Source organism: Lotus japonicus, chromosome 6 (genome assembly GCF_012489685.1).
Source record: "Lotus japonicus ecotype B-129 chromosome 6, LjGifu_v1.2".
Lineage (NCBI taxonomy): Eukaryota > Viridiplantae > Streptophyta > Magnoliopsida > Fabales > Fabaceae > Lotus > Lotus japonicus.
In genome coordinates, this window is record NC_080046.1 from 4,942,787 (window position 1) to 4,962,576 (window position 19,790).

The 19,790-nt window shown below is 33.7% G+C and overlaps 1 long non-coding RNA gene and 1 pseudogene across 1 annotated transcript; both read left to right on the plus strand.

The window, feature by feature from the left end:
- The first annotated feature begins 10,827 nt into the window (after positions 1-10,827).
- On the plus strand, positions 10,828-12,055 carry LOC130726860 (uncharacterized). The gene is made up of 3 exons (XR_009015034.1): positions 10,828-10,902; positions 10,982-11,732; positions 11,863-12,055. It is a non-coding gene; the product is annotated as an uncharacterized LOC130726860 (long non-coding RNA).
- A 6,827-nt stretch (positions 12,056-18,882) lies between these two features.
- LOC130724761 (basic leucine zipper 43-like) lies at positions 18,883-19,443 on the plus strand (annotated as a pseudogene).
- Positions 19,444-19,790: the final 347 nt, after the last annotated feature.

Here is a 19,790-nt window from a genome sequence, read left to right on the forward strand (position 1 = left end):
AGACCTTCTCTAAGGGGGAGTACCTTGTACTTCAAGCTAAGTTTTTCACACCCCAAGCTTTTTGCTTATGACAAAAAGGGGGAGTAAACCCAGTTTTTGATGTGTAAGATGTGTTAGTGTGATTTATTTTTTCTTTTGGAGATGTTAAGAGTTCCACCTTCATGACCATAGATGTGTCACTGGGCAAATACAAGGAATACATTTCACTTCTTCTGAAGTGATTATAAGTTGACTCTGATACCCAAGACTCTGATACCTTGTCCATGACTCTGATTACTTATGCGCTCTGATTACTCGATTTTCATCTATGTCATAAGTTTTTCACTCTGAACTCTTATTTTATTTAGCTCAGAATCTAGACTTTACTAACGTTTTCATCAAGTATTAGATTCAGGGGGAGCTAAGCTCAGAATCAAGCAATGACTTGAATTCAGAATGAGCAAGATAAACTATTCACATCAGGATAAGTATTATTCTATATCTCTAAACTCTGAGTGAATTCAGTTTAATGTTTAAGAATTGTTCATCAAAAATCTTAGTTTTGTCATCATCAAAAAGGGGGAGATTGTAAGATCAAGTTTTGATCTAGTAGTACAACTCTATGTTTTGATGATTACAAGTTAACCTTTTGATATGAACAATTGTGGTACTCTAACGTGTTTTTCTGAGTGTGCTATTTGCAGGTTCTGACCTCAACTCAATCTCACACAAATCAGAAGCACTGTGTATAAAGAGTGACCCAAGCAACGCTTTCGCATTCACCATGTTCAGTATGAACAGTGGAAAAGCTTCAGAAGTTCTGTAGCTATACAAACTCTGATGTGGACTCAGTCGCTAGAAGCTCTGAAGATCCAGAAGTTCTGATAACCAAGAAACACTGAAGGTTCAGATGTTCTGATGGTGTAGAAGACTCTGAAGATCCAGAAGCTGAATAGTGAAAACTCTGAAGTCCAGAAGCAAGAAACTCTGAAGGCCATGTTCTTCCCTCTGAGTTCAGAATCAGAAGATACAATGGTCAGAGGATCTGTGCTTTCCCTCTGACTCTGATCAACCGGCTTCACAAGTTCCAATACGAAGCATTCCTCTGATCAGAAGTCTCCTAGGTTTAAAGGTCGCGTCGCTATCCAAGTACAAAAGCAACTGTACCTTCCTGACGACCTACCTAACGTTCTCAGCCACAGCAGAAGCTGGATTTTCCAGAACTGCCCTCCAACGGTAGCATTTCCCATGCATCACTCAACCCTAATCCTTGGAGTATATATAGAGGCTGAAGATTGAAAGAAGCGGCTAGAAGCAATACATACGCGCAAGACATATTCAAATTATTCTAAGCTTTCTTTCATCTGAAATTCATTGAGTTTACTATTAGCTTTTTAGAAGCAAATCTCTTGTAAACAATTCTTTGATAAACAGTTTGTTTAGTTCCTTTAGGAGATCAAGGCTGATCGGATCCTAGAGAAGACTAAGAGAGTGAATCTTAGTGTGAGCTAAGTCAGTGTAATTGTTAGTCACTTGTAGGTTTCAAGTGCAGTTGTAACTCTTACCTGATTAGTGGATTGCCTTCATTCTAAGAAGGAAGAAATCACCTTAACGGGTGGACTGGAGTAGCTTGAGTGATTTATCAAGTGAACCAGGATAAAATCCTTGTGTGCTTTTCTATCTCTTATCTTTGGCACTTAAGTTCTCGAAAGATTTGTCAAAATCTTTAAGGTGGAAGTTTTGTACTGAAAACGTTATTCAAACCCCCCCTTTCTACCGTTTTTCATACCTTCAACCATCACCACAACCCTCCATTGCTGCCAACTTACACCACCATGGGCACCACCACCGCCACCACCCGATCACCGCCGCCGCCGCCGCCACCACCACCGCCCTACCGTCACCACTGGTGTTGCCGCCACCACCACCACCGCCGCCCTACCGCCACCACCACCACAACCCTGTCGCCACCACCACCATAATCGCCGCCACCACTCTATTGCCACCACCGACACTACAACCACCACCCTATCGCCACCACCACCACCATTGCCTCCACCCTCCACCGTCGCCGCCACCCTACTAAGACGCCACCGCCTTACCACTACCACCACCTTATCGTCGCCAACACCACAACCACCATCGCTGCCACCACCTGATCACCACCACCGCCACCACCGGTGTTGTCGCCACCGCCACCACCACCCTATTGCCACCACTGACACCACAACCACCACCCTATCGCCACCACCACCATAATCCTCATCACCACTCTATTGCCACCACCGCCACCACCGACACCACAACCACCACCCTATCGCCACCACCACCACCATTGCCTCCACCCTCCACCGTAGCTGCCACCGCCTTACCACCACCACCACCACCCTATCATCGCCACCACCACAACCACCATCGCTGCCACCACCACCACCAACCTATCTCCACTGTCACCACCACCGCCACCAACACCAACCTACCACCATTGCCACCACCACCACCAACCTACCACCACTTCCATCATCACCGCCACCACCATTATAATCACCTCCATATTTGATTTTTATTATATATCACTATTCAATACTTCATTAAATATAAAATTGCATTAATTTAAACGATATGGTAAATTATACAGAGTATGACCAAACGCTGGATAGTATAAGGAAGTTATCAGGGCTTATACTATCAGGCCTAATACTATCAGGTCTTATACTATCAGGCCTTATACTATACGTCGCACCAAACGGACCCTAAGTAATTTTACTTTATCATAATGCCCTTATTCAACGGTAAAATTGGAATCATCAGAACGACTTCTCAAATGAGTGAAAAAACTCTCACCGTTTTCTCTCCCTCTGATATGCCACATTCTTCGACCTTCTTACTTCTTCTCTTTTTCCATATCCCCGCTAAGGAAGGCACCAATCAGTGCCTCAATAATATGAGCAAAAATATTCCATTTCAACTTTATTATTACTCTGACACTAACTCTAGTCACCAGCACTTTGAATTTAGAACTTCCATAATTTTCACTAGAACTATTCCATCTATTAGGATCATAAGTATAATTTCTTATGAACTACTTCAACTTAAATGGTAAACCTGACCAAGTACTTAGTACATTATATGTAAATTAACCAAAACAACCATTAGAACCGTTGGGTTAACTCGGTGGTGGTCTCTAAGGCGGTCTTCGTCTCTCAAGGAAACTAAATTTGTCTCATTCACACCGTCACAACAAGTTCATTAATTGTCTTTATTATTGATATTCAAACTAAAAGAATAATGCTATATTGGCCGGTGAAGGAAAAAATAGAGGCTATAGTTGTTCTATGGATGAGTAGAATAAACTATGAGGGAGAGATTTCTCGCCAGAAATGGTGGTGTGGGTGGTGTGCATGGCAAATTGATATTTTAAGTATCAAGTTATTCAAATTCAATAATATAGCTATTGGTGTTTAACAAAATTGGACCATAAGTCTTTTCTATTACACATGCAATACCGTGGGAGAGTGGTAAAATAGTCAGTGACAAAATAGTAGATGGAAAAAGTGACATATTTTGTTTATCTTTTGTGAGTTCAAGAGAGAGAGAAAATATTAGCGTTTTATTGATATTTTATCTTTATATTCTTAAGTCTATTAAATGAAGAGACAAAGAAATTATTTTATTTAAATAAAATTCAACTTTATTAATTTGTACCTGAAAAACTATTTGTATTTTTTAATTATTTATATAATTTTAATTAAAAAGTAATCAAACAAAACACTAATACAAAAGTAAAACAAAAATATTTTTCACAAAATTGGTATCCACATTTAATATTTTATTTATAAATCCAATGTTATAATAAACCATAAAATATTTTGTAACAAAAAGAAATCATAAAACATTCACTAAATGTCTTATAGTACTCTTTATGCTATGTATAATTTTGAAATCACTTTTATGACAAACTAGCCATTGATGGGTCTTCTTACCCATTAACCAAACTACATTTTAAAAAAAAGAAAAAGAAATATTTATTTAAGTGGTAAACATATTATTTAAGAGCTCCTAGTCAATTCTAACTGCAACTGACCAATAGGAAAATTAATTCATCAAAATCTAATACTTATCCTTTTATTGTATATACTTTATTAAGTAATAGATTATCAGACAAATGAAATATTATTTATAATTAATTAAAATTATTATATATTAAGACTTAACATTTGATATAATATATGTTCCATGTGTCCGGATTAGTCAACTTAAAATTCTAAAAGAAATTAAATTATGAAAAATTCAATTGAAGTATATTAATTAAAATTATCTTTAAAATATTTTTAGTATCTTGAGATAGGAAAATAATCTATAAAATTACCTAGTATTTTTTAAATTATATGATTTAATAGTCCTAGTGTCAAATAAAATATTCAATGCCCTTGTTTGAATAGTCTGACTAAATATGTTCGGTGGGGGTGCTTTATGGTCAAATCGAATTTTAATGGAATTGCATTTTTTTACAACACCTGAAACCGTTGCACAGGATAAACAACCTATGTGCCAAAATCAAACCATGGGTTTTATTTAATGGTATTCGCACTACTTGCCCAAGATACGTCCCACTACAGTCTTTGATTTTCTAAATGATTTAATTGAATCATAAGTTGATTAACAATTTAGCCTAAAATAATGCATAAAAATTATTGGGTAAAAATTTATTTATTATTTAACGTACCCAAATTTTTTTTTTAGAAAAGAGAACGTACCCAAATTTATTTATATTAATTCTTCAATATGTAATTTTACACCCTAAACTCCTTTAATAACATTAAGTTTTAGGGCCCAATTTCTTTTTAAATAGCGTAATTTTAAAAACCATTTATATGAACCCAAAAAGCTTTTAGCAAAATGAAATAAATATTTCTTTTAACATTTTTTTGGCTCCTAACTCACAAAATGAATGTTCGACATGCCTAAAATATTTTCCAAACAAAAGTGCAATGGTCCCACTTTCAAGCGTTTTCAAGGAGATATTCTTATTAGGATTTTTTTTGAATACAAAAGTCTTTATGTATTGGTTTCACTCCGATATAGTTCTAAAGACGAGTAAAGTACTTATCGAATTAGCATTTGAGGGTACATAATTAGATCATTTAATAAAATGTCAATTTTTTTGAATTCTAAGATGAAATTATTATATGAGTACTTGGTCTGTAATTAATTTTGGTCAAACTTTTTTAATAAAGTAAAAGCAATTAATAAAAAGTAACTAACAACTCATTTCCTATGACTCTAATTAATACGAAATACACGGGTAATTAACATGGGAAATTCTTGTGTGAATATATTAAAAAGAAAAGAAAGCACTAATTGTAATTAGATTTTTTTGGTGAGCCCAAGGTATCAACCACCGACAACAATGACTAATCCTCTCACTACGGGTGCTTGTACTAAATGGTAAACTACTAGCCACAATATTCTTTGCATTCTCATGGATGGGGATAGAACCCTCAACCTCATGATTAAGGGACGAAATGAGCTGACCTTTATGTCATACCTTATTTGCTTGTAATATGAGTTTTTGAATTGAATAAGAATTGCTCAAGAAACTACTAGTATAATTTATCTTTGTTGGTGAATATCAATTTTAATTTTTTTTTCTTCTTTAGCCTCTATCACAAAGGATGCAATGTGAATAATTTTATTCCAAGTAATAATTTTGATATTTTCTCTGCCATGTACATCTATGATTCAATGCTAGAAACCCAAAAATCGATGGTGTTCGTCATCATTTTGTTTCGATGAGAAAAATTAACTAAATAATGAGTCAGAAGATGCTTCATACAGACACACGTCATTTAAACAGCAACGCTATGAAAACATGTGTGGTTCTAGTATTCTTCGCATATATTATCTCTATCGTCACTCTTATTTCCTACATTTATTCTCCCTTTCTTCATTTTCTTTCTTTCTGTCTTTCAGCAACTGCTTTCTTTTAGGTCAAAGAGGCTCATCAACGGTGATCTAAGAAACGGTTGGCCCTCGTTGTTGAAGGAAATGCATCTTTAGGTCCTCACTGACTACACAATATTTTGAAAATATTGTCAGGTATGATTAATCTTGTTGTTCATATTTTGCACATTTATTTTTCTATACCGGATGTTGCAGTTTCCTTCATATTTTACGAATGCATGTTCATATTAGGCATATATTTCATGAAAAAATCCTCAGATTTTAAGAAATTTAAGGCTTCAATAGGAAAAGATAAAGCCAAGTGTGAAAAATTCCCCCTTTCTAGCCTTCCCCACCGGTCACCACCTATCTTTCTTATGGAATTGAATGCAAAACCTTATTTGGTGTATCCGTCATCTTCAGATGATAATGTTGTTGTGGATGATGATCATTACTCTCTCAAGTAAAAAAGTTGTGACTTTGATTCAGAGAATGGCAAGGTGGTTGTGGGAAGGACCGATTCTCACTACTCTAGAATACTTGGCCTTGTAATTGGGAAAAAGATCCTTGAAGGGGAAAGTTGAAACGACCCTCAACCGAGAACCCACGAGAACCCAGAATACCACCACCGAACCTCATCCTCCATAAGGAACCATCACGAATCGCAACCTCTACCTTATTCTCCCTCTTCTCTTTGAGGCTATTACCCACGTAGTTAGGGTTTCTGGATTTGTGGATCTTGATTCTGAGTTTTTTTCCTCACTAATAGTAGATCCTTCGGATCTGCGAATTGCAACCTCAACCTTCTTCTCCATCTTCTCTTTGTCTATTGTATCCACATGTTTGGGGGGTTTCGGGAGCCTGACTTAGTTTTTTCCAGTGATAGTTAGGTTTTGGTTGAAAAGAAGGAAATGAGAAAGATAAATGGGCAAATAGGTGAAGAGGAGATGATTGAATGTTTTGGGTCGGGAGGGAGATCGATAGTGTTGGCATTGCCCACGGGTGCGTTGCGGTATTTTTGGTGTAACAAGTGTCATTTGGTTTGAGAGATTTTTTTGGGTTTGAAGATTCTGGGTTGTTTGAGTGAACATCATCTCTTATCTGAGTTTGAATTTATTAGATTTATAACTTCCACAACAATGATCAAGTGTTAGAAAAAGAGGTAATAAGATATAATGTTTCTGGTGTATTTTAGAAAGAATACTGCAAAAATTTCAATAGATTACAAATATATATATGTTCGATTGGACTAAATAGCAAAGGAAGCATTGGGAAGCAAAGTTTATCATACTATTCAGGAATGAGAAAGCAAGAAAAATAAAATGGAAATTGGGGTGGTGCATGGTTCTGGTTTAATTGGGTTTTTGGGTTTGAATGTTTCTGGATTTGAAAGAGTTTTGAGGTTTGAATGTTTTCTAGGTCATACTGAGTTTCTGGGTTTGAAAGAGATTTTCTAGGTATTATTATTATTATTATTATTATTATTATTATTTTAGGACTTGACATGAGAAGGGATAATACTCAAAAAGAATAGACAAGAAAGTTTTGTGAGTTTCAATGTTTAAAGCAAACGGCTTCAAACATAATTAAGGTTAACTCAAATAAAATTCCTAATTATACTGTCAAACTAATTTTAATGTTTATGAGTTTGTTTAAAATCTTAATTATGAACTAATGTCTCGTGCTTTCTCAAGAAAATAAAGACAAACAAAATATTGAAAAGTTTTTTTGGCAATAAATGCAAACTTCGGTTGATGCCCTTGCCATTAGTATTTATAATTTAATTCTATGTATGTCACTCATTTGACTTTTTTTCTCTTTATTATTATACGTTGTAATTGAAAGAACTACTTTTTATCTTCTGGACTTCTCTCTGACGTAGTTTTGTCGCTTCTATTTACTATGAATAAGTGAAAAGAAAGTGAAAGCTTTGATGTAAATAAGTAAATATTTGAATTGAATAATTGTTTGTTGTAGTTAATTTTTAAAATTTTGAAGTCACATATAGAAATTTTTTCCTACATCAATTACTATATCTCTTTCTTATTATTCTCTCTTTGATTATTAATAGTTTGTTGTCTCCTTTATTTTCATAAAAATATAATTACAATGAACTAGTTCGTATCTCTCTCCATTTAAATACTAAAAAATGGTTGATTAACGAATACATCTATAACTATTATAAGGATGATCAATTTTTATGATAAATAAAATTAAAGCTAAACTTATTAGTTATCATTGATTATACATATCATGCATCTTTGGATACATAATATTGTTTTTAATGTAATATTTTATGAAAGATTTTAACTCTAGTTTTTTCAGTTTTTTAAGATATCTTATACTCAAGTACACACTTGACATATAGTCTTTTATCCTCTATCATTATAGGCTCTAAAATGTCCAGTTCACTTCTTGACGAATTTTCTTTATTAAAAAAAAAAGTCAAATCAGCTCATTTTGTTAGTTTTTTAACGTCTGACTGACGGAGGGATAGACGGTGCACTGTTTGAAAACATGAGGGGTAGAAACATCGACAAAAATAGAGTAGGGGCAGAATTTGCACAAACTTGAAACATCAGGGGTCAAAAGTGCTTTTTAGCTTTTTTTTTTAATATTTTTAGAAAGTCAACCCTGCATGCATCAAGTGATCATGGAAGATCAAATCAGTGAAGATCCCAATGCTTTGAGAATTGTAAGTGCAACCATATATTACATTTAAGTTTTATTTGCTAAAATAACTCAAGTTTGAAAGGATTCAGAGTTGTTCTTAAGGCCTTGTTTGGTAGGAGAGAGTTAGAGAAGAGAGATTGAGAGAAGAGAGAGTTAGAGGAGAGAGGGTGAAATCACCCTTGTTTGGTGAAGGAGAGATTCAGGTGAGAAAGAGATAGAGGGAGCCAAAATGTCACTTTTTGTTCTCTTCGCAATTTGCGAAGAGAAACCATTCTGGGCCACTTTTTTTTTTCGTATCCTGTGCATTTAGTGGCGGTTTGAAACCGCCACTATATTTTAATTATTGATGTCCTGTGTATTTAGTGGCGGTTTAGAACCGCCACTATCTTCAATCTGACACCTTTTTTGTAAAAAATTGTTTTTTAATCAAAAGTTAATTTTTTTCTTTCTTCCACCTCATTATTTCTCATCTCTCTCTCTCTCTCCTTTATCTCTACTATACCAAACAACCTCTAAATCTACTCTATTTCTCACCTATTTCTCTCTACTCAACTTCTCTCTTCTCTACTCTCTCTTCTCTATCTCTTTCTACTCTACCAAACGAAGCATAAGTGTTTTTCACCCTTTAGGAACATATTTATTTATCTTTGGCTTAGTATTAATATGTTATATAACAATTTGTTTTCAGGATTCACTCATAGGGTTCCCAAATGCAATAAATTATATGCATGTTTCTTCCCCTAGCTTCGAGTACTCAATGGAAGATTTCGATGATATAGTGGATGATCTAGGTGGTGATAATGTATTTTGAAAGCAAATAAAAAACCCAAGACATATACAACATTGGATGACGATATTCTGGAAAAGTTCTTTTTTCATCAACTTCCTTCTAATGATATTAACCATTCTGTTAATGAAGAACAAAGAATGCATAGTGAGGAAAATGTTCCAGTTGAGATCGTTCAAACAGTTGAAACTGAATTAGAACAGGGAACGAGAGCTTCATCACAAAACATAACAAACGATCAGATGTCAAACATAGATCACTTGACTGCAAATCCACACGATGAACTAAACATGTTAAGACAAGTTACAACAAATGTTTGTCCCATGTTCACTGTTGGAGAAGGATCTTCAACACAATTACTTGAAGCTTTGACTCTGGGAAGTGAAAAGTGTGTAATGGACCATGTTCTCAGCTCTGGAAACTTGCCAACATCTGCTTTATCAACAACTGAATATCCTTCAAGTCTAGTGCTAGCAAGTAATGATCCAGGTTGGGGTTAAATGTGGCAGTCACCAATAGTATTTAAATAGTTATTTTCCTCATATTTTTTACAGTATCTTTTTCAACTAGTGACTGTTAACTTTTCTTAATATGTTAACCTTTCTTTCACTTACTCATTTTCTCTGGTTCGACCTTTGATTTCGACCAGGACCAATACAACAAGCATGTCATCCTCAACATGGTATGTCAAGCACATTAGATAGATTGGCGATTTTTGAACCCCAAAATCCTCCTCAACTCTATCATAGTGCTCCATTTGGTAGTTCCTTGATTCCCCAAACAGTAGAAAACTCACCTATGCAATTTCAAGCGCATTTAGCACCAATAATTCCAGTATTACATGATGCAACTAGTCAATATGCTAGAGGACCAGAAGTGAATTTTTCAGGACAACCTATGAGGCAAAATTTTCTTTTGAATACAACTTCAATGGGACCAAGCACTTGGGTGTCTCCTATGCTAGGAATGGCTCCAACAAGTCATCCAAGACAATTTTTGCCTGCCCCATCTCTATTCGATCTTCGAGACTATGTGAAAAAATGAGAGGTAAACTGACTAGCCGGATTCACTATTTGATAAAAGTTCAATGTAATGCTATACTAGTCTAATTACTATGAATATTTTCTTTTATGCTTCTAGGGATCTTTAGTTGGAAAGATTCAACCCAATCATGTATCTATCGTTAAAGCAAAGGTATGTTAAAATCTTCCTCGACTTAAAATGTATTTTATTGAGAAATATACATTTTATTCATCTGAAAATATTGACAAATAATATCTGAGCTTTCCCCTCTTTCTCCCCATGAAATAGGCCTTCATGAAAGCAACATCATCCTTGATGTAAGTGGATAATCTATTGCCCAATTCTTAATTTTCAAGCAAAATTCTAGATTTAAATAGCATAAATAAACACTCATGATTATTCACTTTTGCTACTTTACGCAGATATACCATTCAAAGGTCAAGTAGATTAAAGATAAGTCTCTTTTTTCCAGAGAAGGTCGTATATCATACAAAGAGGTAAGAGAATTTCATGGAATAAAACAGCCTATTTTAATCAATATTACACTTTTCTCATTCTAGTAATATTTAAATGCAGCATTTCTAGTGGACTCATAGATTACATGTTCTTCAACACCATTTCCAAGTCCAACAAACTTTACGAGCATCTGTTAAGGGAAAAATTGGTGAGCCATCATATATATGATTCTCTATTTGAATATAAATACATTCATTTTGGAATGAGTGAAGAGTCAACCCAAGAATGCATAGGCACAAAGATATAAAAATATGACAAGTTTCACTTTTCCTTTATATTCTCCTTATACTCGTTATAGTTTTAATAGACTTCCATGTTGACGTGTGGATTTTATTTGCAATGACAAGGATGATCAATGGGTTGGGGTTGGTTTTGGGAATGGGTTGGAGTTGTTGTCTTCGCTTTTTTCTTTTTTTTTATGTTTTTTTCTTTGTATTGGGTTGAAGTATCCCGTGTACTACTTTTTCATTGCAATAATGGGTTACCTAAAAAAGCGAGGATGATCGATGGTCAATTTTTACTTTTTTTATATGATATTATTTTTTTAGAGGCAAATGTTAGTTTTTAGTAATGTTAGTAAATTAGTCATCCTTAGGGTTCGAACCCTAGAGCCTTCATCCTTCATCTCACCCAACCCTTATGTCTTTAGCTCTTACCACTTGAGCTAATCTTCGGGGACGACGGGGACATATGATAATATTTCTTATGTTGGATCTTCATGTGCAGTGTGTGAAAATCGATTTCTCACATCAGTCATTGATTTTGTCCACAACGGAGAGAAAACCTCTTTCTGGGATCAGTTTTTTCTGGGGTGAGTGTGATAGCAATATTCTTTCACATTATTAGTTTTCATTTAGGTTGTCTTTTGAACCTGCGTGTGAAAATTTGAAGTAATATTTTTTTTTTCAATACTTGCAATTTGACTGATCAATAAATGACAGGAGACAATATTTGTGGAGCCTCTTTAATCATGTATTTAGTAGCTGAAGCAAGCCAGTGTCAAATAAACATCAAGTTGAGAGAGTTGATTTAACCAAAAGGGCGTGTAAGCTAAGGAGAGGACTAGTCATGAGATCTTGCACTTTTCTTTTTCTTTAAGATTTTAGTTGATAAAGTTTGAACAAGTATAAGACAACCACAAACCAGATTTTCATGGGTTTTATTTTTCTAAAAACATCTAATTATGAAGATATATTAAAAGTTTATGAATGCGTAGGTTAATATTTTTTGCATTGTGTGTCACAATCTTGATTGAAAATTTTCCAACCATTTCTAGTTATGCCTCTATCATTTATGTAAAGGAAGTTTTTGTAAATTAATTGCTTGTGTAATAAATCTTTGATAGGCTCTAATTTTATTGGTTATAAAACACTGATATTACTTTTTCATCTTTCAAATATAATCTTCATGTTAATGTATGATTGAGCATAGTTAAGAAATAAGACATTTTGCAGCGACTATTTTCCAACGACAACAAAATTGTTATTAAAAATACATATAAGACAACAACATTTCAAGTTGTTGCCAAGATAATTTTTTTCCCAACAACACCAATAGCGTTATGGAAAATGTACTAATCCCAACAACTTAAATTGTCGCTGCAAAATATCATATTATATGCCAACAACATTTAAGATTTGACACAAAATGCAAACATATATACCAGCGACACATTATGTTGTTGAGAATGATAGCCAAGACAAAGGTTTATTCTAGCGACTTCACTTCTTGTTAAGATAAATGTATGTTTCCCATCAACAATTGATATCACTGTGAAAAAGGTACAAAGGTTTATTCCAACAACTTCGCTTCCTGTTAAGATAAAGATATGTTTCCCAACAAAAATTGACGTTGCTATGAAAAAAGGTACACATATATGCCAACGACTTAAATTATTACTAGCAATAGTGAATTTGTGAATGCATTTAAAATAAAAATTTCAAATTTGTTAAGATATGTTAAAATTATTGTTACCATATTTTACATTATTTTTTAAATGCATATTTACATTATCACTACTTTTATATAATTTAATTTGAATTTCGGTTTCAAAAAAAATTGAATTTCATTATTTAAACAATATGAAATGATTTTAAATTAAGTACGTTAGTAAATAAATTAATATTTATTTGGATTTCAAAAAAATAAATTATTTTGAGATATCTAATTTTGATGCGGTTAGTTTAAAAATCCTGGCGTTTTACTTTTGCGCTAATTTTTTTTATCTTTTCTAAGATTTGAAAATTTTAAATTTTAAATTCTAGTAACCGAATCTATCCCCTAAAAAAAAGTAACTGACTCTATACTGCCCCACTTCTTAACATATGCGGTTTGTGAGGAGCAAGGACTTGAATTACGGTTTCAGAGTGAAGGAAGTGATGCTCTAGCTATACTGCTACATTCTATCACAGAAAAGGTTCAGGTTCGTCAAGAAGAGGGGGCAAAACATACCCATACCTTACTGGACCCGTTTCTCGTTTCTCCACTCCTCTCACTGTCTTCAATTGAATTAGGTTTGTATGTGTTTTTGCCTTTCTGGATCAAATGAGTATTACCTTTTCAATCATTTTCTTATAACTGATAATCTTTTATGGGGATGCTGGTTTTTATCTCCTTTGCTTTTATTATCTTTCTGTAATTTCTATGTGTATTTGGATTCTAACACCCTTTGGGCTAGTATTGAAATACATCCTTGCTAATAAAAAAATCATTAATTTGTTAAGATTTTTCTTTGTTACAGGAATACAAGGATTCTTGTGGTGGAAATTAAGGTTTCTGAACCGATCCTTGGGAGGAAGGCTATAATAAAGGCATGACAAGATCCAAAAATGTGGTTTTGGTGGCTTACTATCTTAGTTTCTAGTGGACCTGATCGATTTCTGCTGAGTATGCCACGAAGGTGCTTCTGCAATGCTTGAATTAGGACCAGACATGATGAGTGAAGAAATGACTACATTAATTTTAAAGAAGAATGGAAAATACCATAACATGATTTTAATTGTTAATCTAAATATTACTATATCACAACAACTAAAAATACCTTACATGAGGACTTGACTTGTTGAGAAAAATGGCTTATTGCAACGACTTTAATTGTTGAGACATGTTAGGAACGACAACTACATGAGTGGTTGTAAAAAATTAGTAATAACAACGACTTTTTTTGCTGCAAAAGATAGATTTGCCAACGACTTTCAAAATTTCTCAACAACATTTGTCGCTGCGAAAAACCTTTTATATAGTTTATAAACTATATTACAATAATAATGATTGCAAAGATTTCAACAATTCCTTTTTATTTTGTCTTCCTGTTCATCGAAATGATTGGGAAAATCTACATTTCTTGGTTTTTAAACAATGACACTTCTTTTTCCATTTTTTAAAACATAAGTTTCATGAAATGTGAAAGGATGGAGAATTGAGCGTATTTAGGTCATAATAATTGGAAGTTTTTGAAAAATTTATGCTCGATTAGAAAATATCTTTGACATGTTTAGTCTTTCTTGGTTTTAGAATAATGATACTTTTCCATTAATTAGTTTTTCCTCATTTGAAATACCATTTTTAAGATACAATCCGAAAAATTGAAGATCAGACTATTTAAGGTATGATCATAGACAAAGAGTCTCAAAATCTGAAGGTTTGGTCGCTAAAAAGAAGGGTTATTACCCTAATCCTGATTTTAAACTTCCATCTGAGCATAGATCTTTGTCATTCTTATATCTTTTGATTATAATCATAGCTAGACTCATTGTTACAAAACTACCACCCAAGCAATTAATGTATTACTAATTATCCACCACCAGGTCCAAGCTTTTATGATATTCGAGTTCAAAAATCACCTCTACTTTAATGATTTGAAGTTAGTAGGCGTTCTTTTAATGTATCTAATAAATAAAATGCGTAATACATTATTTATTAGATACATTAATTGAACGCAAACTAACTTGTAATCATTATATGCGGAGGTGATGCTAGAACTCGAATGTTAGTAAAGTTTGGTTTTAGTGGTGAAAAATTAGTAATACAATAATGTTTGGATTTTTTTTACAATGAGGCCCATAGTTATTATAACCGGTTAATAGAAGAATGGTGAAGGTCTATGCATAGAGAATTAAGTTTGTAAGCATACCTAGGGCGAAAAACCTTATATTCAATGATCATACCTTTAGAGTTTGAGACTCTATATATGTTCATGTCTCCTATTTGTAGAGTTTGATCTTCACTTACACCCTCTAGGGATCTTGTATATATACAGGGATATATTGAAATGTAATAACAAATAAAGTAACAACATTTTAGTCACTGCTATGAAAACTAAACACGCCGATAATGCCAAAATAAAAGAATAAAGGTTATAGGTCTATTTAAAGGGTTTCAGTTGGTAAAATACAGAGACTTGAAATTTTTTTCTATTTAAAAGTCCTCATTCTTAAAATTGGCCCGAAACCCTAAAACTGACCTGAACCCTAAAGTCGGCAGATAAATCCAACATTCTAAAATTGACTCTAAACCCGACTTCAACCTTATAAGCGGTCGAAAAATTTAAAGTAATCCCAAAACCCTAAAATCAACACTAAATGAGACTTGAACCCTAAAATCGGTCAAGAAAACTTAGAATCGGTCAAAACCCTAATTTTGGGGGTTTTGGTCGTTCTTAGAGTTTTCCATTTGATTGTAGCCTGTAGGGTTCATGCTGGGTTTAGGGACCTTTTTTAGGGTCTTAGACCGATTTTATGGTTTGGGCCGGGTTTAGGTTTTTTCGGCTGATTTTAAGATATAGGTTAGACAAGTTTTTCAGCTATTTTAGGGTTTTGCGACCGATTTTAGGCTCATGGAAAGTTTGGGAGGATTTTAGGGTTTTGGGTTGAGTTTAAGGTTTTTCGTTTGATTTCAAAGTTCATGTCGAGTCTAGGGTCAATTTTATGATTTTTGGCTGATTTGGGGTTGATTTTATAGTTTTCGACCTATCTCTCTTCTCCCTCCACCTATTTCCACCTCAATATGAGATGTGAACAAAACAATATTCTTTTTGTGATCTTATAGGATTTTAAGTCAAATTCACTAGAATCTGCGAAATTCATGAGTGATTCATGGAATTTTAATATAATAATCCAATGGATTTGGAATTTAAATGTATGGATGGTGATGGACACCATCCATCCAATAAGATAAATCGATGGATTGTAATCCATCCATTTTTTTTATTTTTTTATGTGGATGGATATAGATGAATTTTATCATGAATGAATTAGATGGATACAGATTCATAGATTATTTTCCCACCCTTGTGTGTAGGGTGGTGTATTCATACATCACGTTAGTTACTTGGTGTGTGTTGTCTAAGGTGAACTAACATGTATGTCTTTCTCGTGTGAAATACCTCCTCCCCCAACCGTTTGATCAAAAAGAACCAATCTAGATTCGTAAACAGCAGCCTGATGAATAGATTTATTGTATTTTTCACCCTCACACATATTGTAATTGTAGTTTTGCCCCACCTCGGCCTTCTGTTTCTGATTCTGACTCCCTTTTCATGTCGTTTGGAAAGGCTCGGATGTTGGACGATTCAATTGTTCTGTTTCATAGGAGGTTGTTTTAATCGGCTCTTATTGATGATGCACTCCACTAGCTCGACCAAATGCTTCAACCAGATACCAAGTTCCCTCAATCAATCATTGTTACACTGGTGTTTTCCAACTTCAAATTGATGTAGAACAACATAACATTATGAAGAGGGTCATCCAGGAGAAAGCCAATCAACTTCAGTTTCTGAGGCAGCAGCAAGCGGTTGATACAAGTATTTAAAAGATCAGCACCAGAGGCTTCTTACCCAGAATATTTTGAGTACAATGACAATTCTTAAGTACAGTCTAAAAAATTGTCATAATAGCTAACTAACCCAAAGTGTGAATGAGCTAGCGAGTTAGTTAGGAAGTTAGTAGAGTACATAAGAGGGAACATGAAAATTATATTTCTATTTTATTAAAAAGAATGAGATTAGATTCTCTCAAATTTTGGGACCAGTATATTTGATTTACCTATTCTTTATTGTTCTATTCAACTAGTATTAAACCCGCTTGTCCGTGCGATGCACGGATAATTTATTACGAACTCCACTTTTAATTACAATTATGGAGAATTCGATATATATGGAATAATACAATTATGTATTTAATATGCCATACAATATCTATTGTTTCCAACAACCACCACACATCGTTGGTTCTTTATTGTGACGTGCTGATGCATTGCGTCCATTTTTTGTGACAACAAATACCTCATATGCGCCCAACCTCTAGGGAGTTTCCTCCGGCCTGGGCTCGACCTCCTCCCGATGTGGTGAAGGTCAATTTTGATGCTTCTATTTCGGCATCTAGTTCAGCTGGTTTTGGCTTTTTATTTTGAATTAATTTTGTTTTTGAAAATTGTGATACAATATTTTCATGGAGGTTGAAACTTCCTGTTGCTATTGTCATTTCACAACAACAACTTTTCCACCTAACACAACAACTTCTCCAAAAGGAGAACAAAGACTTCATTGTACCAGATTAGACGAAAAGAATATCATTTAGACAACGTAGTTGATAAAAAAAACAATGAAAATGAAAAAAAAAAATTAGGAAACTTATATTAACCGAAGATTATACTGTCGTAGAAATGGAAGCAACATCATAAAACTATGCAAGAAACATAATGAAACACAATGAGAGAAACAATCAAGGAGATTACTTTAACAGTTTAAAGCTACAATCAAGAAAATTTGTTTTTAAAACGAAATACAATTTACAAATAGATCATAGTAGTATTGATAGTCGACAGTCAAGAACAAAACATGCATAAATTATGAAAGTAAAATTAAATGGGCAACTTTCATCTATTGAATCAGCGATAACAACATGCACACTGCGAATAAAAGATGAGTATTACCGGAGTGAAAAGTGAAGAATGAGTTGAATGAATGGGAAAAATAAGACTATTTGAGAAGAAGTCTACGAACGAAATCTGAAGAAGAAATGATGGTGAAATTAGAATTGGGAAGGCAAAAAGACAATGAGATTGCCATGAAACTGACGGTTGTGATTGAATCTGAGAGAATAAATTGTATTTTTAAATATGTCAATCAATAGATATATAACCAATATGAATTTTTACCCAAAAAAAAATGAACCTTTAAGACATATTTTAATCAATAGATATGTAACCCATTTTAATAAATTTTCCTACTTATTTTTTTTAATTCATAATTTGTAACCGCTATTTTTATTGTTATGTTTTTAATTTTAAATATGTTAATTAATAGATATATAACTAATATGTATTTTTAAGACATATTTTAATAATTTTTTATCAATTTTCCTTTTCGTGCCATGCATCAATTTTTTTATTTTTGTATCATCATTAGATAATTTGAAGTGGGATCTATATTCCATCTTTACCTGATATTGAGCACAACAAATCCAAACTTGTTGAAATCCCAATACACAAACCTGTTAGTTGTCACCACCAGTTTAACCAACATGCACAATGGCAATTACCTGACCATCAAAAAAAAAAAATAGAGGCAAATTTCTGGACCTCAAGACTTTCTTTGCAACAATCATTTACTATAAGATGCAAAGATGCCAACATGAAGATTTCCATATCAGAAAATACTGCCATTCTCACACCCCTACTCAAAGTATCCACGATGCAAACTCACTTTTATCAATGACTTCTTTAAAATCATACAATATGCTAAATTTTCTTTCAAGAGCACCACGATCACCTCAGACGATTGAAACACAGAAAATAAAACATTAACTTTCCTTACATGATTTACATAGAATTTAAACCAATAACCTTATCAATGTAAAAAAATATTCCACCAAATCCGCTAAATGGGTTTGAAGCATTAATTCAATGTATTGGCTTTTTCAAATACAAACAAATAGATAATCAGTACATACTCATAAAACCTTTATCTAAATAGCCTCTTAAGCATCGAGCCAAACTTCCACTTTCCCATCTGAATTTGCTCATTCTTCATGCCTCGACAACAATTGAACTTATGCTGAAGCAAATGAACTTCAGTTCAGATAATCGGCAAAAGGAAGCACAGGTGAATGATGTCTAACACAGTTTTCCCACAGATCAAGGATGAAGAAGCAAAAGCACTTGAACGGACTGTGGTCAAAGGTTGTCAGACTTGGTATTGAGAACCACAACCTTGTTCTTAAACTCAACCATGTGTCTGAGTCCCATGACAGAGCCCTCAATAGAAGGCATGCCTTAAGGAAGAAACTTATGATCTACCTCAAATGGTAGCAGACATGCAAATTAGAATCTCCTTTGCTTGCACCTTGGGAGATTTTGAGGAGCTTCCATGCAACACATCTTAACTCAAAGCCGATTCCTGAAACCAATCAATCATTCCTGCAGACTTGGTTCATAAAATCTATTATCTAATTTCCACTATGAAGATATATAATATATATATATATATGTATATATATATATATGTACACACACATACACAATGATCTAGTGGTTGCATTGATTCCATTGGAACGGTATTAGTCTAGAAGCATATATATCAAATAACAACTTTATATGTTCCTTTCTTTGCTTTATCATATTTCTATTTTTTTGGTGCCAACCTTCAATCCTTGTCAAGGAAGACTTCTTGTTAAGAAATACATGAGCACGCATATGCATAATAGGAGGGGCAGGATCATACATGCATAATAAAAGGCGTAATGCAACAGTCACGTAAGGAGCAAAAATGGCTAATCAAATTCTTAAAATGACTCTTTCAAATTCTCCTTATTTAAATAAGGGAATAATGGCAGGCAAAGTTTTCAAACAGTCACACCTGGTTTTAATATGG